Here is a 23928-nt window from a genome sequence, read left to right as displayed (position 1 = left end):
TGATATCCCATTGCATATATATACACCACTTCTTTATCCGTTCATCACTCAGTGCACATTTGGGCTCTTTTTAAAAGTTGGCTATTGTTGATATAGAACTATATATCAACTGCTATAAATATTTGGGTGCATGTACCACATCATATTTGTATTTCTGTATCATTTGGATAAATACTTAGTTTTGCAATGCCTGGGTCATAGGGTCGTTCTATCTTTAAATTTTTGAGGAATCCTATACTGATTTCCAGAATGGCTGCATCAGTTTGCATTCCCACCAACAGTGTAAGAGGGTTCCCCTTTTCTCCACATCCTTGCCAACATCTGTTGTTTACAAAATTGTTAATTTTAATCATTCTGAAAAGTGTCAGGTGCTATCTCATTGTGGTTTTGATTTGTACTGCCCTGATGATGAGTGATGTTGAGAATTTTTTCATGTGTCTGTTAGCCATCTGGATGTCTTCTTTGGAAAATTGTCCATTCATGTCTTCTGCCTATTTATTAACTAAGTTGTTTGTTTTATGGGTGTTGAGTTTGAGGTTTTTATATTTGGATACTAGCTCTTCATCCTATATGTCATTTACAAACATCTTCTTCCATTCCTTTCGTTGCCTTTTAGTGTTGTTGATCGTTTCCTTTACTGTGAAGAAGCTTTTTGTCTTGATGAGGTCTCGATAGTTCATTTTCGCTTTTGTTTTTCTTGTCTGTGGCACATGTCTAATAAGAGGTTGCTGTGGCCAAAGTCAAAGATGTTACTGCCTGAGTTCTCTTCTTAAATGTTGGTGGTTTCTAGTCTCACATTTAGGCCTTTCCTCCACTTTGAATTTATTTTTTTGTATGGTGAATGAAAGTGGTTCAGGTACATTCTTCTGCATGTTGCTGTCCAGATTTATCAGCACCATTTGTTGAAGAGACTGTCTTTTTTCCATTGAGTATTGTTTCTTGCTTTGTCAAAGATTAGTCGACTTTATAGTTATGGCTCCACTTCTAGGTTCTCTATTCTGTTTGATTGATCTATGTATCTTTTTATTTTGTGTGCCAGTACCATACTGCCTTAATGACTACAGGTTTATAATAGAGCTTGAAGCCTCCTGCTTAACTTCTCTTTCCAACATTACTTTGGCTATATAGGGTCTTTTGTGGTTCCATACACATTTTAAATTAGTTTGTTGAAGAATGTTGGTGTTATTTTGATAAGGATTGGATTGAATGTGTAGATTTCTTTGGGTAATATAGACATTTAACATATCTGTGATCTCTTTGGTTAGGTTTATTCCTAGGGACTTTATGATTTTTGGTGCAATTATATATGTGTTTGATTCCTTGATTTCTCTTTATGCTGCTTCATTGTTGGTATACAGAAATGGAATGAATTTCTGTATGTTGATTTTATATCCTGTGATTTTGCTGAATTCATGTATCAGTTCTAGCAATTTTTTGGTAGGGTCTTTCAGGTTTTCCAAGTAGAATATCATGTCATCTGCAAAGAGGAAAAGTTTGACTTCCTCCTCGATGATTTGGATGCCTTTTATGTCTTTGTGTTGTCTGATTGCTGAGGTGAGGACTTCCAGTTCTATGTTGAACAACAGTGGTTAGGGTGGACATGCATGTCATGTTCTTTTTTTTTTAATGTTTATTTATTTTTGAGACAGAGAGAGACAGAGCATGAACGGGGGAGGGTCAGAGAGAGGGAGACACAGACTTTGAAACAGGCTCCAGGCTCTGAGCTGTCAGCACAGAGCCCGACGCGGGGCTCGAACTCACAGACCCGAGATCATGACCTGAGCCGAAGTTGGCCACTTAACTGACTGAGCCACCCAGGCGCCCCTCATGTTCTTGACCTTAGGAGAAAAGCTTCAGTTTTCCCCCATTGAGGATGATATTAACTGTGGGTGTTTTATACATGGCTTTTAGGATGTTGAGGTATGTTCCTTCTATCCCTACTTACTTAGTGTTTTTAACAAGAAAGGATGCTCTACTTTGTCAAATGATTTTTCTGCATCTATTGAGAGCATCATATGAATTTTATCCTTTCTTTTATTAATGTGGTATTTTACATTTATTGATTTGCAGATATTGAACTACCCCTGCACTCCAGGATAAATCCCACTCGATCATGGTGAATAATTCTTTTAATGTACTTTTGGATTTGATTTGCTAGAATCTTGTTTAAAATTTTTGCTTTGATGATCATCAGGGTTATTGGTCTGTGTTTCTGGTTTTTAGTAGGGTCTTTGTCTGTTTTGGGAATCAGGGTAATGCTGGTGTCACAGAATGAGTTTGGAAGTTTTCTTTCCATTTCCTTTTCTTGGTTTTTATTTTGTTTGTTTGTTTATTTGTGTATGTGTTTGTTTTGGAACAGTTTCAGAAGAATAGGCTTTAACTCTTCCTTAAAGGTTGGTAGAATTCCTCTGGGAAGCCATCTGACCCTGGACTTTTCTGGTTTGAGATTTTTGTTTAGTGATTCAATGTCTTTGATGGTTATCAGTCTGTTCAAATTTTCTATTTCTTTCTTTTGGTAGTTTATATGTTTCTAGGAATTTATCTATTTCTTCCATATTGTCCACTTTCCTGGCATATAATTGCTTGCAATATTCTCTTATCATTTGTATTTCTGTGGTGTTGGTTGTGATTTCTCCTCTTTTTTATATGGTTTTATTTTTGTTCCTTTTCTTTTCTTTTTGATAAGTCTAGGGGATTGTCAATTTTCAGAACTGTTTTAACGAAGTAGTTCCTTCTTTATTGATATGTTCCACTGTTTTTTTAAATTAATATATCATTTATTTCTGTTCTAATCTCTATTATTTCCCTTTTTGCTTGTTTTGGGCTTTATTTGCCGTTCTTTTTCCTGTCCTTTAGGTGTAATATTAGGCTGTGTATTTGAGACATTTCCTCCTTCTTTAGGAAGGCCTGGATTGATATATACTTCCCTTTTATGACAGCCTTTGCTGCAGCCCAAAGGTTTTGGACTGTTGTGTTTTCATATTCATTTGATTCCATGTATTTTTTAATTTATTCTTTAATTTCCTGGTTAACCCATTCTTTCTTTAATAGGATGTTCTTTAAACTCTATGTATTTGTGGTTGACTTCAAATTTCATAGCATTGTTGTATGAAAATATGCATGGTAGGATCTCATCTTTTTGTACTATTTGAGGGATGTTTTGTGACCCACTATGTGATCTATTCTGGAGAATGTTCCATGTGCAATCAACAAGAATATGATTCTGCTGCTTTAGGATGAAATGTTCTGAATATATCTGTTAAGTATATCTGGTCCAGCGTGTCATTCAGAGCCATTGTCTACTTATTGATTTTCTGCCTCAGTTATGTGTCCATTGCTGTAAGTGTAAATTCCCTACTATTATTGTACTATTATCAATGAATTTATTTAAGTGTGTTATTAATTGATTTATATATTTGCCTGCTCCCAAGTTAGGCACATAAATATTTACAATTATTAGGTCTTCTTGTTGGATAAATCCCTTAATTATGACAGAGTGCCCTTCTTCATCTCTTAATACAGTCTTTGATTGTCTGATATATGTATGGCTACTTCAGCTTTCTTTTGGTGTCCATTAGCATGATACATTGTTATCCACCCCATCACTTTCAATGTATAGGTGTCTTTGAGTAAAAAATAAATCTCTTAGAAAAAGCATATGAATCAGTCTTTTTTTTTAAAAAAAAATCCATTCTGATACCCTTTGTCTTTTGATTGGAGCATGTAGCCCATTACATTTAGTGTAATTATAGATAGATATGAATTTAGTGCCATTGTATTACCAGTAAAGTAGCTGTTCCTGTAGATTGTCTATTCCCTTCTATATTGTTGATCTACATCTCTGTTTCGTGCTCCAAGTTTCCCCTTAAATAATTCTTGCAGATATGGTTCAGTGTTCATGAACTCCTTTAGTTTTTCTTGTCTTGGGAACTCTCTCCTTCTCTTCTGAATGACAGCTTTCATAGATAAAGAATTCTTGGCAGCATATTTTTTCCTGTTTGGTATGTTCAATATACCATGCTACTCACTTCTGGTCTGCCAAGTTTCTGTGGACAGGTCTGCTACTAACCATATGTCTCTACCCTAGTAGGTTAAGGACCTTTTGTCCCTAGCTGCTTCAAGAATTCTCTCTTTATCTTTACATTAAAAAATTTCACTATGAAATATATTAATCTTGATTTTGACCTATTTTTGTTGATTTTGAGGGGTGTTCTCTGTGTCTCTTGGACTTGAATGTTTGTTTCTGTCCCCATATTAGGAATGTTTTCAGCTATAATTTGTTAAAATAAACCTTCTGCCCTTTTTTCCTGCTCTTCTTCTTCTGGGACTCCTAGGATATGGATATTATTGTATTTTATGGAATCACGGAGTTTTCTAAGTCTATATTTGTGTTTAATAGTTCTCTTTCTCTCTTCTTTCAGCTACAGTATTTTCCATAACTTTATCTTCTATGTCACCTATTTGTTCCCATACTTCTTCCATTCTCATTGTGATTACATCCCATCAGTTTTGCATCTCCATTATAACTTTTTGGGGGGCCTATTTTTCAGGTCTTTTATCTCTGCAGCAATGGTTTCTCTGGTGTCTTCTATGCCTTTTGCAATCCCAGCTAGTGTTCTTATTACTATTGTTCTATAGTCTTGTTCAGATATATTGCGTATATCTGTTTTGAGCAAATCCCTGGCTGTGGTTTCTTCTTGATCTCTTTTTTTGGGGGAGAATCCCCCTGTCTTGTCATTTTGTCTAGATTTCTGTCTTTTGCATGTTATGAAAGATTGTTATGTTTCCTGCACCTGAGAGTAATGCTGTATTAAGAAGGGGTCATACAGTGTTCAGAGCCTGGCACTTCAGGAAGTGTTTCTGATGTATGTTGTGTGCACTCTTCTATTGTGATTGGCTGCTCTTTCCCCCAGGTCAGTCCTCTGCAGGTTTCCTCCTTGCTTGAAGTGGGGAGTGTTTGGGCCTTTAACTAGATATTCTTTGTTTTGTTTGTTAAAATAAGCCTGATTAACAAAAGGACTTATCAAAAAAAAAAAAAAAAAAAAAGGAAAAAGAACAAAAAAACGAACACACAGAAAAAAAAAACTAAGCTTGATTCTCAAGAAAAAGAAAGAATAAAAGAGGAAAGAGAAAGAAAGAAAGAGAGAAAGAGAGAGAAAGAAAGAAAGAAGCCTGATTCTTTCTACCAGAACTGAAGCTGATGCGCTTTGGAGCACTCCATGATCTGTAGACTTGGTGCATGTGGACCGGGGTGGGGGGGGGGCTTGTGTTGGTCCTCTGAGGTAGATGCCTACTGTGGTGGGTCACAGTCAGGCCTTCCCTAGTAGAAATGCCTATGCAGGGCACAGGGGGTGGGGTTTGGTATAATTGGCTCCAGCCTCTAATGAGGGTGCTGTGTTGCTCATTGAAGTCTGTCTGTTGTGTTGTGTCAGAGGAAGATGGTGTCACACTGCTCTCTTATCCCTGGGAGGGGACATTACACCCACTGCTGTTCAGGGGATCCTCACAGACAAGTGAATAATCTCCCCCATGTGTCTCAGGCTTCCATCAGATCTCTGCTTCAACCTTTCTCTGCCTGCAATATCAACATGCCCAGCACGATAGGTGTCCTGTGTTTTATTGCTGGGATTCAAAACTCCAAATTTTAAAGGACCCGGCAAGTCACAGGCCTGCTCCTTTACTTCAGAGAATAGGCTCTCATTGCTGTGTCTGGTGCTTTCTTGTCCCTGAAAGGCAATCACAGGGCTGTACAGGGGCCAGGATTTTATGGTGAAGCACAGAGAAAAGTTGTGACCAGGTTATATGCTTTCTGCATGTGCTTTTGTCTCCTGCCATTGAACGACTACTCAAAGGTGCCATCGAGGTTTTTTTTGTCCTTGGAGAGGCAGTATAACCTCTTCCAAATGCATAGCAGGAAGCAGAACCATTCTTTTCTAGTACAACCCAGGGGATCCCCACACCATGCTGTCCACTCTCCACCTCCAGGCCCCCACCCTCCTTCTCCCCAGGAGCACGGCTGCTCACCCGGATTGACTCTGAAGAATGGTGCAGACTTCTAAAACTTCCCAAATTCAGCTCCACTGTTTGAAAAAACTTGCCATAGTCTGTTCCTATCAATCCCCCAGCCAGTAGTTTCAGGGGAGTGCTTTTCTTGCATGAACATGATGCACTGCTCTCTCTTCCCCTCTCTCCTCCTCTATGAGAAAAGGGTTTCCTTCCTTCCATGGCACCACGGCTTTTTTCTCCCCCAACTCTACACTCTGCACTTGTACCTGCCTCCTTTTCTCTCTCTAGTTATGCAGATTGTTCTCTTAATCCTCTGATCAATTTCCTAGTATTCAAAATGATTTGATGTTGATCATCTGTGTTGGAGAGATGAGGCAAGCCTAGGGTCCCCCTACTGCTCCACCATTTTAACTCCTACTAGAGAATTGAGTTTTTTAAAAAATTTGACATTGTATCCTGTGACTGTGATAAATGCATATTTTATTTTTGGTAGATTTTACATAGATCACTGAGTATTTTCTAAGTACATGATCATGTCATCCACAAATAAAGACTTTTATTTCTATCTCTCCAATCACTATGCCTTTTATTTCTTTATCTTTCCCTGTTTCACCTGCTATGATGTCTGGGTTACTAACAACTGGGAGCAGAAATTCTTGCCTTGTTTGCAATCTTAAGGGGAAAGTATTCAGTCTTTTACCAATAATGATGTTATTAGCTGTATTTTATTGATGTCCTCTATCAGGTTCAGAAAGTTTCTTTCTATTCTTGGTTTATTGAGAGTGTTTATCATGAAACTGTGTGACACTTTGTCCACTGATTTTTCTGCATTTCCTGAAGTAATCTTGTGTTTTTTTCTTCTTTATTCTATTAAATGGCGAATTTCACAATTGATTTTCATAAATTAAGCTAATTTATTTGCCTCCTGGGAAAAAATCCAAGTTGATCATGGCTCACTGTCCTAACATAATGAGTGATATTAAGCAGTAGTTTTCTTTTCTTGTGATGTCTTGGAATGGTTTGTATAACAGTTTAAGTCTGGCTTCATTACATGACTTGGCAAGAATTCTCTATTTTCTGAAAGAGTTTATTTTGCATTGTTATTATTTCTTCTTCAATGTTTAATAGAATTCACAAGTGTAGACATACAGACCTATAGTTCTCTTTGTGGGAGTATTTTAAATTAAAACTTAAACTACTTTCACTAGTATCAAAGTATTAAGATTTTAAATATCTTTTTGAATCTATTTTGGTTAATAATATATTTCAAAGGATCTATGAATTTCACCTTAGATGTCAGATTAATTGCTCATAATATTCCCTTATTATCCTTTTAATCTCTATAAGATCTGTACTAATCCCGTTCATTTCTGATCCCATAGTTTGTATCTCCTCCACTTTGTTCTTAATCAGTCTAGCTAGAGATTGTCTGCGTTGATCTTTTTCAAAGTACCAATTGTGGTATCATATGTTATTTTTAATAGTTTTGTTTTGTATTTCACATATCTGCTTTTATATTTATTATTTCCTTTATTCTATTTTTTATTTAATCTTATCTTCCTTCTTTAGCCTTTTAAGGTATAAGTTTAGATCACTGATATCAGACATTTCCCTTTTAAACAACATAAGCACTTAAAACTATCAATTTCTCTCTAACCACTGATTTAGCTGCATCCCACACATTTCAGTAGTTTTCACTTTCATTTTTATTTTGCTTCAAATACTAAGTAATTTCCTTTGTGATTTCTTCTTTGGCTAAAGGCAGGAGCACATTGGGTGCTGTCATGAAAGACTGAGTAGGAAAACAGATATGGGAAAATAGGGTTCAAGCTGAGGTAGTAACTTTATATAAATCTAGAAATACTTGATTATTGTACATTATGTCTATCTTCTCGATAGCTTTTCTATCCCTCACTCAGGCTTAAAGAATTTGTCTTGACAGCAGAGTCAAAACAGAAAAATCCAGTATTTACAGTAAAGGCAAGTTTTTATACGTGCAGGTCATTGCAATGTCCAGAAGTAGAGTCCCTTACTGAACAGTGGATAATTTAGAGTCCCTGGGAGTAGGTGAGGGGCAATCAACTCATGAATACTATACTAATGCACAAGCATGCCATCACCTGCCCTATTTATTTGGTCACTCCCAGAACTATCTTCATTCTAAATCAGTTGATATATATGGTGCATAGATTAAAAATTGTTTCTCAAAATGGACACTTACCCCTTCTCAAGCTTTATCTTCATGGGCACTTTTACATCCTTGTTTCTCAATGTATTGATGAGGGTATTGATACTGAGGGTGATGTTTACATAGAGGACAATAAGGAGTCTGCCTGGTCTTGGCAATGGAAGTCTGTTTGTTGAAGAGAGATCTGTGTCTATAATCTGCTCTATTGGTATCTTCTATCTATCAATAATTATCTATCATTATCTATCAATCATCTATCTATCATCTATCAATCACTACCTATATATTTATCATCTATATACCATTATCATCTATAAATCATCTATTTATCTATTGTCTACTACTTATCTATCATCTATCAGTAATCTATCAATTTGTGGTAGAATGGGAGAGACACAGTAGGAAAATATAAACACTGAAGATTTTCTTTGCTCTAGTAGCTGATATAATGAAAGGTCAAGTGACAACATGCAATGTACCCATAGGAGATGAGAGTTAGAAAGAGGGACACAAGGATAATAAGGGTTGTGAAGACAAAAGCCCTAAGGGCCATTGTATTCTTACAGTAGGACAGAATCTGAGTCTAGGGCATCAACATGAGAGCATGGCCAAACATATGGGCAGTGATGCCAAGTAGTGCAGGGTTATGTAGCCTGCAACATATTTGTCTTGATAGCCAGGAGGATGCATCTCACCCTTCCAATATGAGAAAAATATAGTATTGGATGTCAACTCCAGGCAGATGTATCTTATCTGCACCCCAGATGAGATTATACAACATTGGAGGGGTGGAGCCTATGATGAAACTCACATCTGGTAATGAAAATGTGACTCCCTGAAACCACATTGGTATAAGGAACAGGAAACCTAGAGGTGAAAACAGAGAATATTCATGCTTCTCAGGAGACAACAGGTAAAAGTAGGAAAATCCTACTTTTAGGATTAGCCAGAGAAACTTATGAGGATATAGCTTTCTAAAGATCTGGTATTGCTCCTTTTCATTTCTTGTAGCCTTTCCCTCTTGGAGGAAGATGAGTGTCTGTGCTAAAGACAAAATTGATGAGTCCAAAATGGAATGACCCTGTAGGAGAAGTGGATATTTGGATAGAAGTGTCAGCAAAGGTACATGAAGCAAATTCAGATCTGATATACATAAATTTTTTGGGGGGTGATTATTATGGGTCATCACCATGAATGGCTACTACTGTCCTCTATCTTCCTTTCATTTTGTCAGATGCACAAAACTCATTTTCAAATTCTGAATATGTACAAGGGAAAGAAAACTCAATATTCTCCAACTTTTCTTTTTGTAATTGGGGGAGATTCAGATCTTTCATTTTCCCATCATGTAACCCAAAAAGATTCCTCTCTCTACAAGCCACTGGCATTTTTACCTTTATCCCCGTACCAGGGGAATGAAGATCACATTAAGAATCAATTTGTTTGTGGTGCCTGGGTGGCTTAGTTGGTTAAGCGTCCGACTTTGGCTCAGGTACTGATCTCATGGTTTTTGGGTTTGAGCCCTGCATTGGGCTCTGTGCTGAGGGCTCAGAGCCTGGAGCCTGCTTTGGATTCTGTGTCTCCTTCTTTCTCTGCCCCTCCCCCAACTTGTGCTCTGTCTCTCAAAAAAAAAAAAGAATCAATTTGTTTGTATGTATGCATACTTACATACATTTATGTATATACATACATAAATTCAAGTTAGTTATCATACAGTGTAGTATTGGTTTCAGGAGTAGAACCCAGTGATTCATCTCTTTTATATAACCCCCATTGCTCATCCCAACAACTGCCCTCCTAATACCCATCACCCATTTAGCCCACTCCCTTACCCACCTCCCCTCCAGCAACCCTCAGTTTGTTCTTTGTATTTAAGAGTCTTTTATGGTTTGTCTCCAACTCTGTATTTTTAAACATTAATTGCATTATAGTTAACATATAATATTATATTAATGTCAAGTATATAATATAGTGATTCAATAATCCCATATATTAATCAGCGCACATCAAGATAAGCATACTCTTAATCCCCTTCATCTATTTTGCACATTCCTCCATTTACCTCCCCTCTGGTAACCATCAGTTCTCTATAGTTAAGAATCTGTTTTTTTGATTTGTCTCTTTTTTTTCCCTTTGTTCATTTCTTTTGTTTCTTAAAGTCCAGATATGAGTGAAATCATATGGTATTTTTCTATATGACTGGCTTATTTCGCTTAGCATTATACTCTCTTGCTCCATCCATATCATTGCAAATGGCAAGATTTCATCATTTTTAATGGCTGAATAATCATCATAACTTCTTTATCCATCCATCTATTGATGGACACGTCGACTGCTTCAATAATTTGGCTATTGTAAATAATGCTGCAATAAACATGGGGTGTCTATATCCTTTTGAATTAGTGTTTTTTTTTTTTTATCTTTGGTAAATACTCAGTAGTGCCATTACTGGAACATAAGTTAGTTAAATATTTTTTTTTTAATTTTTTGAGTAACCTCCATACTGTTTTCCATAATGGCTGACCCAGTTTGCAATCCCACCAACAATTCTTTTTTATCCACATCCTCTCCAACATTTGTTGTCTCCTGTGTTCATTTTAGCCATTCTGAAAGGTGTGAGGTGATATCTGAATGTAGTTCTGATTTCATTTTCCTAATGATGAGTGATGTTGAGCATCTATTCATGTGTCTGTCAGCCATCTGTATGTCTTATTTGGAGAAATGTCTGTTCATGTCTTCTGGTCATTTCCTAATTAGATTATTTGTTTTTTTTGTTTTTTTGGTTTTTTTTGGGGGGGGTATTGAGTTGTATAAGTTCTTTATATATTTTAGATAATAACTCTTTATCACATATGTCATTACAAATATCTTCTCCCATTCTGTAGGTTGCCTTTTAGCTTTGTTGATTGTTTAATTCACTGTGGAGAAGATTTTTATTTTGATGTAGTCCCAAAAGGTTATTTTTGCTTTTATTTCTCTTACTTCAGGAGGCATGTCTAGAAAAATATGGTTACCGCTGATGTCAGAGAAATTACTTTCTGTGCTCTCTTCTAGGATTTTTATGGTTTCATGTCTCACATTTAGGTCTTTCATTCATTTGGAGTTTATTTTTGTGTATGGTGAGACAAAGTGGTCCAGTGTCATTCTTTTTAATGCAGCTGCCCAGTTTTGCCAACACCATTTGTTGAAGAGACTGTCTTTTTCCTACTGGGTATTCTTTCCTGCTTTGTCAAAGATTAGTTGATCATGCAGATCTGGGCTTATTTCTGGGATTTCTATTCTGTTCCATTGATCTATGTGTCTATTTTTGTACCAGTACTATACTGTTTTGATCACTACAGCTTTGTAGTATAACTTGAAGCCTGGAATTGTGATATTTCAAGCTTTGCTTTTCTGTTCCAAGGTTTCTTTGGCTAATTTGGGATATTTTGTCATTCCTTATAAATTTTAGGATTGCTCTAATTCTGTGAAAAATGCTGTTGGTATTTTGATAGGCATTCCATTAAATGTGTAGATTGCTTAGGGGGTATAGATATTGCTAAAATATTTTCTTTCCAATCCATGAACATGGGATGTCTTTCCATTTCTTTGTGTCATCTTCAGTTTCTTACAGCATTTTATAGTTTTCAGACTACAGATCTTTTACCTCTTTGGTTAGGTTTATTCCTAGGTGTTTTATTATTTTTGGTGAAACTATAAGTGGGGTTGGTTTCTTAATTTCTCTTTCTGCTGTATTATATTTTTTATATATAGGACCTTACCATATGAAAATTAAGAAGGTTTTACTGCTTCCTCACCAATTGGATGCCTTTTTCTTTCTTTTTGTTGTTTGATTGCTGTGGCTCACACTTTCAGTACTATATTGAATAAAAGTGGTGAGAGTGGACATCTTTGTTTTCTTCCTGACCTTAGGAGAAAGCACTCCTATTTTCCCCATTGAGTATGATGTTAGCTGGAGGTTTTTCATATTGGCCATTCTTATGTTGAGATATGTTCCCTTTAGAACTACTTTGTTGAGAGTTTTCATCATGAACAGCTGTTGTTCTTTGTCAAATGCTTTATCTATTGAAATCATCATATGTTTTCTATTCTTTCTCTAATTGGTGTGAAATATCACGTTGATTGATTTGCAAATATTGAACTAGTCTTGCATTCCTGGAATAAATCCCACTTGATTGTGGTGAATGATTTTGAAAACTTACTGTTGGATTTGGTTTGCTAATATTTTGTTGAGGATTTTTACATCTATGTTCATAAAAGATATTGGTCTGTAGTTCTCTTTTTTGGCAGTTTCATTATCTAGGTTTAGTATCAGGGTAATGCTGGACTCAGAATGAATTTGGAAGCCTTTCTTCATCTTCTATTTTTGGTAATATTTTGAGAAGAATAGGTATTAAATCTTCTTAAATGTTGGGTAAAATTCAGCTGTAAATTTGTCTGGTCCTGGACTCCTGTCTTACAAGTAGTGTTTTAATTACTGATTCAATTAATTTTTTTTTTAATCTTTATTTTTGAGCGAGCACAAGTGGGGCAGGGACAGAGAGAGAGAGGGAGTCAGAGAACACAAATGCTGACAGTGTAGAGCCTGACATGTGACTTAAGCCCATGAACCATGAGATCAAGACCTGACCCAAAGTCAGACACTCAACTGACTGAGCCATGCAGGCACTTCAATTACTGATTCAGTTTTTTTTCCTGATAATCAGTCTGTTTAATTTTTCTATTTCTTCCTGTTTCTGTCTCTCTCCCCTCTCTTTGCCACTGGCATCCTTCCCTCCTGCAGACAATCCTGCGGGTCCCTTTAGTTCCCAACTGCATCTCCACCCTCTCTACCATCTGTGATTCAGTCTCTCTCCTACATTTTAATTGTTGAGTTTCTTTGCCAGTCTTTGGGGCATTTTCTGCATTTTTTACACTGATGTAAGTCGTTTGTAGTTATATCTGTGGAATGAGGTAAACTTAGGGTCCTCTTCCTCTGCCATCTTCCCAGAAGTCTAATGATCAATTTAAAGAATTAGTTAATTCTTGTTAACTTGACCTTATAGGATGTAGACCATATGTGAACCTAGTATTCTTATAAATGACTAGGCAAAACCTTAGAAGGCAGGTGATGGGATAATTTTTGATAGAGCCTTCTAATTACATCTGAACTTTTTCACTTGATGTTAAAATTTACCTTGGTGAGATGAGAGTGGACAGATCTGGCATCCCAGTGGCTCTAAGCCTTGTTCTCTCCCAGCCTTAGTGGTGTTGTCACACCTTAATTGCTGGTATGTGTTCTCACCATTGGTATTTGTTGGTTTTCCTGACACCTCACAAAGATAAGGGGAAGAAAGTCGTATCGACAATAAACAATGGTGCCTGGAGCTTGGTGCAGGTGACACTCCATCCCTGATGTTTCACAGTTTACGATCTGTGGTAATTCACATTCTTCTCAAATGAAACACTCCATTTACCAGAACCTTACAGAGATGAATTGATATCATTAACACTCTGGTCTCTTTCATGTGACTTGTGCCCTGTGGTCTATGATGATTTCTTTTTTCAATTTTAATTTTAGTTAGTTAATATACGTGGTGATATTGGTTTCAGTTCTACATTGGAATAGAATTCAGTGATTCATGACTTATATACAACACCCAGTGCTCATCATAACAACTGGCATCCTTAATACCCATCACCCATCCAGCCCAGTTCTCTATTTTCTCTATCCATCAACCCTCAGTTCTCTATTTTTAAGAGTCTCTTGTGGATTCTTTTCCTCTCTTCTTCCCCCCTTCCTATATGTTCATGTATTCCCCCTTAAATTCCACATATAAGTGGCATCATATGGTATTTGTCTTTCTCTGATTGACTTACTTTGGTTACCATAATACATTCTATTTCCATCCACACTGTTGCAAATGGCAAGATTCCATTATTTATTTTTTTTTTAAATTTTTTTTTCAATGTTTTTTATTTATTTTTGGGACAGAGAGAGACAGAGCATGAACGGGGGAGGGGCAGAGAGAGAGGGAGACACAGAATCCGAAACAGGCTCCAGGCTCCGAGCCATCAGCCCAGAGCCCGACGCGGGGCTCGAACTCACGGACCGCGAGATCGTGACCTGGCTGAAGTCGGACGCTTAACCGACTGCGCCACCCAGGCGCCCCAAGATTCCATTATTTTTGATGGATGAGTAATATTCCATTACACACACACACACACACACACACACACACACAACACCTTCTTTATCCATTCATTAGTAGATGGACATTTGGGCTCTTTCTATAATTTGGCTGTTGTTGACAATGCTCTTATAAACACTAGGGTGCTGTACCCCTTCAAATCTGTATTAACCGAAGGATTTTGGTTAAGTATCTAATAGTGCAACTGCAGGGTTATAGGGTAGAATTCACCAGTTTGAATTCCCACTAGCCTTGAAAGAGGGCTCACCTTTCTCCACATTTTACCAACACCTATTATTTCATATGTCATTAATTTTAACCATTATGACAGGTGTTAGGTGGTATCTTGTTTTTTTCATTTGTATTTCCCTGATGGTTGATATTGAGCATCTTTTCATGTGTCTGTTAGCCATTTGGCTGTCTTCTTTGGAAAAGTGTCTGTCTTGTCTTTTGCCCAATCGTTAACTGGATTGCTTGTTTTTTGGGTGTTGAGTTTGATAAGTTCTTTATGCATTTTGGATGTTAACCTTTTATCTGATATGTGATTTGCAAATACCTTCTATTCCATAGGCTACCTTTTAGTTTTGTTAATTGTTTCCTTTACTGTGCAGAAACTTTTATTCTTGATGATGACCCAATAGTTCATCTTTGCTTTGTCTTGCCTTGTGTTCATCAATGTGTCTAGTAAGAAGTTGCTATAGCCAAGTCAAAGAGGTTGCTGCCTGTGTTCTGCTGTAGGATTTTGAAGGTTTTCTGTCTCACGTTTAGGTTTTTCATCCATTTTTGAATTTGTTTTTGTGCATAGTGTAAATTTCATTCTTCTGCATGTTGCTATCCAGTATTCCCAGCGTCATTTGTTGAAGAGAGTGTCTTTTTCCATTGGATATTATTTCCTGCTTTGTTGAAGATTAGTTGACCATAGAGTTGTGGGTCCATTTCTGGGTTTTCTTTCTATTCCGTTGATCTACATGTCTGCTTTTGTACCAGTACCATACTTTCTTAATGACTACAGCTTTGTAATATAGCTTCAAATCCAGAATCGTGATGCCTCTAGTTTCGTTTTTCTTTTAAAGCCTTGCTTTGGCTATTCAGGGTCTTTTGTGGTTCCCTACAAATTTTAGGATTCTTGCTCTGTGTGAAAGGCTGATGGTATTTTGATAGGGGTTGCATTATATGTATAGAATCATTTGGGTTGTATACACATTTAACAATGTTTGTCCTTCAATCCATGACCATATAATGCTTTTCAATTTCCTGTGTTTTCTTCATTTTCTTTCATAAGTGTTCTACAGTTTTCAGAGTACAGATCTTTTACCTGTTTAGTTTATTCCTAGGTATCTCACTGTTTTTGGTGCAATTGTAAATGGGATGGAATCCTTGATTTCCTTTTCAGCTACATTGTTATTGTTTTATAAAAACATCCTACAACTTTGCTGAATTCATGTATTAGTTCTAGCAATTTTTTGGTGGGGTCTTTTTAGGGTTTTCTACACAGAGTATCATGTCCTCTGTGAATAGTGAAAGTTAGAATTCCTCCTTGCCAATTTGGATGTTCTTTATGTTTTTTCCTGTCTGATTGTTTGAGGCTAAGTCTTCCAGTACTATGTTAAATAGTAATGGTGAGAGTGGGCATCATTGTCTTGTTTATGACCATAGGGGAAAGGCTCTAAGTTTTTCCCCATTGAGAATGATATTAACTGTGGGTTTTTCGTATAAGGACTTTATGATGTTGAGGTATGTTCCATACATCCCTACTTTGTTGAGGTTTTTTTAAAAACCAAGAATGGATGCTGTATCTTGTCAAATGATTTTTCTGCATCTATTTGCGGATCATGTGGCTCTTATTCTTTTTTCTCTTAATGTGGTGTATCATGTTGATTGTTTTGCCAATATTGAACCAGTTTATATTTCTGCAGTGTTGGTTGTGATCTCTTCTCTTTCATTCTTGATTTTATTTATTTGGGTCCTTTCCTTTTTCTTTTTGATCAAACCAGAGAGAGGTTTATCAATTTTGTTAATTCTTTCAAAGAAACAGCTTCTGGTTTCATTGATCTCTTCTACTGTTTTTGTTTGTGTGTGTGTTTGTTTTGTTTTGGCTTTGATAGCATTGGTTTCTTCTCTAATCTTTATTATTTCCTGTCTTCTCATTTTGGTTTTTATTTGCTGCTCTTTTTCCAACTCTTTGACATGTAAGGTTAGATAGTGTGTCTGAGACCTTTCTTCCTTCTTTAGGAAGGCCTGGATTGCTATATACTTCCTTCTTGTGACCGCCTTTGCTGTGTCCCAGAGGTTTTGGGCTGTGGCATTATCATTTTCATTGGCTTCCATGTACTTATTAATTTCCTCTTTAACTTCTGAGCCCATTCATTCTTTTGTAGAATGTTCTTTAGTCTCCAAATATTTTTTATCTTCCAAATTTTTTCTTTTCAGATTTCAAGTTTCATAGCTGTGGTCTAAAAATACACATGGTGTGATTTAGATAATTTTGTACTTGCTGAAGGCAGATTTTTGTCCCAGTATGTGATTTATTCTGGAGAATATTCCATGTGCACTGGGGAAAAATGTGTATTCTGCTTTAGGATAAAATGTTCTGAATATATCTGTGAAGTCCATCAGGTCCAGTGTGTCATTCAAAGCCATTGTTTCCTTGTTGATTTTGTTTAGATGATCTGTCCATTGTTGTAAGTGGGGTGTTGAATCCCACTAATATTATGATAATATTATCAATGAGTTTCTTTATGTTTGTGATTAACTGATTTATATATGTGGATGTCCCATGTTTGGAGCATAAATGTTTACAGTTATTATGTCTTCTTGGTGCATAACCCCCTTAATTTTGATATAATTCCCTTCTTCATCTCTTGTTACAGTCTTTATTTCAAAGTCTAGATTGTCTGATATAAGAGTGGCTACTCCAGCTTCCTTTGGGGACCATTGGCATGATAGATGATTTTCCATTTCTGTATTTTCAATCTGAAGATGTCTTTGGTCTAAAATGGATCTCTTGTAAACAGCATATAGATGGATCTTGTTTTCTTATCCACTCTGTTACCCTATGTCTTTTGGTTGGAGCATTTAGACCAATGACATTTAGAGTGAGTACTGAAAGATATGAATTTATTGCCATTATATTGTCTGTAGAGTTGGAGTTTCTGGTAGTGTTCTCTAGTCCTTTCTAGTCTTTGTTGCTTTTGGTCTTTCTTTTTTCAAGTTTTCTCCCCTCAGAGAGTCCTCCTAAAATTTCTTGCAGGGCTGGTTTAGTGGTCATGAACTACTTTAACTTTTGTTTGTCTGCAAAACATTTTAGCTCTCCTTCTATTTTGAATGACAGCCTTGATGGATAAAGAATTCTTGGCTGCATATTTTTCTGATTCAGTACATTTGATATATATACTGCCACTCCTTTCTGGCCTGCCAAGTTTCTGTGGATAGGTCTGCTGTGAACCTGATCTGTCTTCCCTTGTAGGTCAAGGACTTTTTTTTGCTTGCTGCTTTCATGATTCTTTCCCTGTCTGTGTACTTTGTGAATTTGACTTTGATATTCCTAACAAGGTTTTTGATCAGTTTTTTTTGAATCTAATGTGAGTTCTTTGCTTCCTGGATTTTGATGTCTGTATCTTTCCCCAGTATAAGAAAGTTTTCCACTGTGATTTGGTCACATAAATTTTCTACACCTTTTTCTCTCTCTTCATCTTCTAGGACCCCTATGATTTTGATATTATTCCTTCTGAATGAGTCACTGAGTCCTCTAATTTTTATTTTGTGCTTTTTTGCATTAGTCTCCCTCTTTTTCTCTGCTTCATTATTCTCCATAAGTTTGTCCTGTATATCGCTGATTCAGTATTGTGCCTCATGCATCCCTGTCCCTGCGTCAGCCATTTGAGACTGGAGCTCATTTATAACATTTTTTTATTTCATCCCAACTAGGTTTTACTTCTTTTATATTTGCAGAAAAGGATTCTAATCTATTTTCAACCCCAGCTAGTATTCTTATTATTGTCATTCTCAATTCTGGTTCAGACATCCTGCTTGTATCTGTGTTGATTAAGTCCCTGGGTGTAATTTTTTCCTGTTCTTTCTTTTGGGGTGAATTCCTTAGTTTTGTAATTTTGAAGGATGAAAAGGAATTAGTAATAAAAAAATTAAAATTAAAAATTGAAAACAACACAAAAAAATCAAATAAAGTCTGCTAAATCCTAGGTGTGTTTTGGTCAGGTTGTTGAAAGAAGCTTGATAGATTAGAGGAAAAAGGGAAAGATAAGAAAAGAAAATAAGGAAAAAAAAAAAAGAAAAAAAGGAAAATATTTGAACATTTGAAAAAATGAATACAATAGAACAGAATAAAAGGAAATTATAAAGGTAAAATGGCATTTAAAGATTTATAAAAAAGTAAAAAATATAGGAGAAAAATATTAAGGAAAAATCTTTTTAATAAAAATGGAAAATGAAGATAAATTTTTTCTTTCTATATTCAAGAATAAGAAAAGAAAAAGAAAGTAAAAATTGAATAAAATTACCAGTGAATAGAGTGAAATACCATTCAAATTACATCTGATTTCTTGTAAAAGCCAAACTATGAAGCACTTTATAGTCCATAAACTAAGCAGGTGGAGAGTCTTGTGTTCCTCAATAGGGCTGTTGGCCCAATTGTGGAGGATTTAGTGTAAAGTCTCCATTCTCCACTAGATGGCACTGCTTAGCTTACTGGGGTAGATTGTTATGTTACCTGTACGCATCTATGCACATGCTTGTGAGGGGTGAAAATGGCATCACCCAGCTACCCAGTCCGTAGTATTGGAACTCTGTGCTCTCCATGGGCAGCAATCAAGCACCCCTCCTTTGTCTCCAGCCTCCATCCGCTCCTGGCGTCTACAATGTCTGTGACCAAGCTGTCAGGTTGCCAGGCCACACCTCCCTCCTGAATTTTACCTTCAGATGTTGCTGTGTTTCCCAACCCCTCACTTCTGAGGAACTGCAGCTTGGATCCCCTCAGACCCTCTGGGGGAGGGGCTCGCTGAGCAATGCCTGGGTGCTGGCCCACCCTCAGGAATGTTTGTGAGACCGTGCTGCTGCCAATGTCCAGAGACTGCGGCTGGGTGCCAGCCTGCCCCAGAAAATGTTCACAGGATCGTGTAGTAGCAGTGCTTCAGAGATTATGGAAATTCACAACACACATCTGGTACCTGATATCCCCCTTAAGGATCTTGTTCCAGCACCAGCGAATGTGATTGTTCTCTGGGGTCCACTGGCACTGGGTGGCTGCATAGCTTCTACCTAATGTCCCCCCAGCAGGGGAACCACCTCTACATGTGTGGTCCAAAGACCCCCCAGGCTGCACTCTGTTCCTGGGGATTCACCCTTCCCACCAGAGCACCACCAGGTATGGAGCTGCAGAGTTTCAGACTCTGTGCTCCACTGTTTATAGAGTCTTAATGGAATTTAAACCCTCTGCTTTCTCCTTTCTTCCTTTTTTGTTCAGTCCCTGCAGCTGTTTCCACTTTCCCACTTTCTCTCCAGCCGCTTTTGGTGGGGTGGTTGTGGGTGCTTTCCTGTACTCTTCCCCCATCTCCATCCTCTCTGTGCAAGCAAAAACAGCTCCCTGCCCTCTGTGGTTTCTCTCCCCAATTCACCTCTCTGCACCATGTACCTGCCGAGTTCTGTGGTTCAGGTAGTGCAGAGTGTTGTGTTAATGCTCACATCAGTTTTCTAGGTGTGCAAGATGGTTCAGTGTTGATCTGGCTGCATTTCAGGGATGAGAGATGGAAAAAACAAAAACAAAAACAAAAACTTCCATGCTGTTCTGCCATCTTGGCTCCTGTGTTTATTTATTTTTGAGAGAGAGAGAGAGACAGAGTGAGAGGGGGCGGGGAAGAAGGAGAGAGGGAGATACAGAATCTGAAGGGGGCTCCAGGCTCTGAGCTGTCACCCCAGAGCCTTATGCACAGCTCGAACCCATGAATTGTAAGATCATGACCTGAGCCGGCCAGACACTTAACCGACTGAGTCACCCATGCACCCCTCTCCCTCTATTCTGAATGACAGCCTTGCTTGATAAAGAATTCTTGGCTAAATATTTTTACCATTCAACACATTGAATGTTTACTGCTACTCCCTCTGGCCTGCCAAGTTGTATGGACAGGTCTGCTGTTAACGTTGTGTGCCTACACTTGTAGGTTAGGGACCTTTTGTGCTTAGCTGCTCTCAGAATTCTCTATGCTTGTATTTTGCAAGCTTTACTATGATGTGTCATGGTGTTGACCTGTTTTTGTTGATTTTGAGGGGATTTCTCTGTGCCTTTTGGGAGTTGAATGCCTGTTTCCTTCCTCAGGTCCACGAGTTCTCAGCTAAAATTTGTTGCATAAACCTTATGCCCCTTTTTCACATGATTCTTCTTCTGGGACTCGTCTGATACAGAAATTCTTTCCCTTGATGCATTCCTGAGTTCCCCAAGTCTCCGTTCATGATCTTTCAGTTTCCTTTACCTCTCCTTCTCAGCATCCTTATTTTCCATAATTTTGTCTTCTATATAACTTATTCTCTCCTCTGCTTCTTCAGTCTTCAGTGTGACTGTATCTAGTTGGTTTTAAATATCAGTTATACCACTTTTTATTTCAGCCTGACTAGGTTTAAGTCTTTTATCTGTATAGAAAATGTTTCTCTGATGTCTCCTATGCTTGTTTCAAGCCTCACTAGTGTTCTTATGACTACTGTTCTAAATTGTTGTTCAGATATATTGCTTATATCTGTTTGAGAAAGTCCCCAGCTGTGTTTTCTTCTTGACTTTTCTTTTAGGGACAATTCCTCTGTGTTTACATTTTGGCTAGGTTTCTATCTTTCACTTGTTTTGAAAGGTTGTTATGTTTCCTGCACCTGAGAGTAATGCTATATTAAAAAGGTTAGCGTTAGAGTTATATATATATATATATATCCTCTTCAGGACCTGACAGTGTAGGAAGTGCTTCTGGTGTATGCTGTGTGCACTCTTCTCTTGTGTTTTAGCTGCTCTTTGTCACCAGTCATTCCTCTGAAGAGGTCCTTCTTGATGGCAATGGGGAGTGTTTGGACCATTAACTAAGTGCGCTTTGATAGTTGGTTAAAATAACCTGAAAAAGAATTTTAAAAACCTAATGCAGAAGAGAGGAAGGGAGAGAGAGAGAGAGAGGAAAAAGGAATAAAAAACCCAGACAATCAAAAAACTGTAAGCCTGATTCTCAAGAAAAAGAAAGAAAATAAAGGAAAAAATAACAAAAAGAAAAGGAAAAAAAGAAGTCTCTCCAGAAAAAAAAGAGAAAAGGAAAGGAAAAACAAACAAACAAACAAAAGCATTGAAACAAACAAACTATGAGCCTGATTTCAAAAGAAAAAAAGAAAGAAAAATAATGGAAGCCTGGTCCTATTTCTGTCATAATTGCAGGTGACGTTTTGATGCACTCTATTTTCTGTGCATATGCAGTGTTGTCTTTGCTGGTCTGGAAGAGAGGCCTGCTATACTGGTTCAGAGTCGTTCTTGTCCCAGTACAGAAGTGTTTATCAAGTGGCGGGGTGGGGTTAGCTGTAAGAGGGTCCTGCTTCCACTGCGGGCCACTGTGCTGTTCTAGAAAGTCTCACATGTTAGTGTTGGGGGGGGATGGTGTCTTCCACCTATTTCTCATCCCTGGACAGGGGATCTCATACCTCCCACTGTTCAGGAACCCCTCACAGAATAGCAAGGGTAGTCAGCTTGCCCTGTGCCATGACTCTCCTGTATTTTCTTCTTTGGTACATGGCTGGGATTCAAAACTCAAAACCTTAAAAGACCAGGCACGACGTGAAACCACTCCCCTCCTCCTGGGTAGAACCTCTCCATGTTATGTTTGATGTCCTTTGTCCCAGAAAAACAGTCCCACTGCTGCGTGGTCCATGCACCTCGCAACTACCATGCTGCCTCCCTCCGACTGTGGAGATCCTTCTTCCACTCTGCAGATTGATTTCTTGGGTGTTCCTAGCGATCTGACCTCAATACATTTGTGTTTGAGGAATAATGAAAGTCAGGTCCCCCTAGTTCTCTGCCATCTGAACTCCTCCCAACCATAATGATTTTCTAACTAAAATGTTTTGCATTGGTTTCTTACCTTTGAGTCTGAGTATGGAGTCAGAGTCTATATTTCTGCCAGAAGTTACTCTGAAATCCACACACTTCCAGTATCCTTCATCTCTGAAGTGTGTTGGAGGAAAAACAAAAGTTGACATCTGTTCCTTTAGAAATACTTTGCTGTAATTAGATCATTTAATGCCATTCGTGTTGTCCCCACAAGTTCATAATATTGCATATAAAATCTTTAACATTGGCTAGCACCCAATAGATTGGCAAAGGCAAAAAATTATCGTACAAATCTGGAGACTGAGCATGAAGAATATTGGAGCTTGGTATAATCTTCTACAGCCCAGGTGATTAGACATTCCTCAGATTTTGGTGACTGAGCTAATTCTGCTAGTACTGTATCACTGGTTAAATTGTCCCCCAATAAAGTAGGAAACACCCTATAAATATAGAAGTATTTAATAACATCAATATTTAAATGTAAATATTTATTATTTAAATAATATTTCATATATATTAAAGTGAACTGAAATTATACACACCAAACTCATGATAGTGGTTATATTTGGGTTAGGTGTCCAGTCAGAAAAAGGTAGTTAAAGTGTACATAGACTATTTGTGATATTTTATGTGTAAAAATGTTAGAAATAAATATGATAAAAGTAATAGTTGATGATTGTGAGTTGTAAGAATGTCAGTATTTTATTTTTAGTATTTTTAATATGTAAAATAAAGAATAACAAAGAAATAATGTATAATTGTTAAAATATCAGTTTAAATTAAAATTCACTATAATGGTAGTAGGAGCAAACATGTATTGACAAATTATATATTAAGCCCTGTGGACAATGTTTATATGTTTTTGTTATTGAGTTCTTACGATAATCAAGACCTCTGAAACACAAAGATTATTTTCTGGTGCTCTTTTAAAATAGAGAAGGGAATACCTGATTGGTCTCTAAAAACTGCTATTTTTTTTTCAGAGAGAGAGAGAGACAGAGTTTGAGTGGGGATGGGGAAGAGAGAGATGGAGGCACAGAATCCGAAGCAGGCTCCAGGCTCTGAGCTGTCAGCACAGAGCCCGACCTGGCTTGAACCCACGAACTGTGAAATCATAATCTGAGCTGAAGTCAGATGCTTAACCAACTGAACCACCCGGGTGCCCTTAAAAATTGCTATTTTTTAAATGTAATCTTATGATATGATTTTCATACCAAGATTTTCTTTGGTACAAATGGAATATATTAGGGAGAAACAATGTAAAACGCAAAAGTGTTTATTAATTTATAAACTCATCATATAATGTTTGTATAGTCTTTATGTATTACATTTAAAAATGTTTCATACTTCCTTTCCTTCCCCAACTTGGAATACTTCTAACAAGTTATCCCTCAGATTTGGCCCTTAGCATGATGAGGAATTGAGGAAGAAATTTCAGGTAATTCAGGGCAACCCATTCCTTTCCCTATCAACACACCTTAAAG

The sequence above is a fragment of the Panthera uncia genome (genome assembly GCF_023721935.1).
Source record: "Panthera uncia isolate 11264 chromosome B2 unlocalized genomic scaffold, Puncia_PCG_1.0 HiC_scaffold_25, whole genome shotgun sequence".
Taxonomy (NCBI): domain Eukaryota; kingdom Metazoa; phylum Chordata; class Mammalia; order Carnivora; family Felidae; genus Panthera; species Panthera uncia.
Note: the sequence above shows the minus strand (reverse complement) of the source record.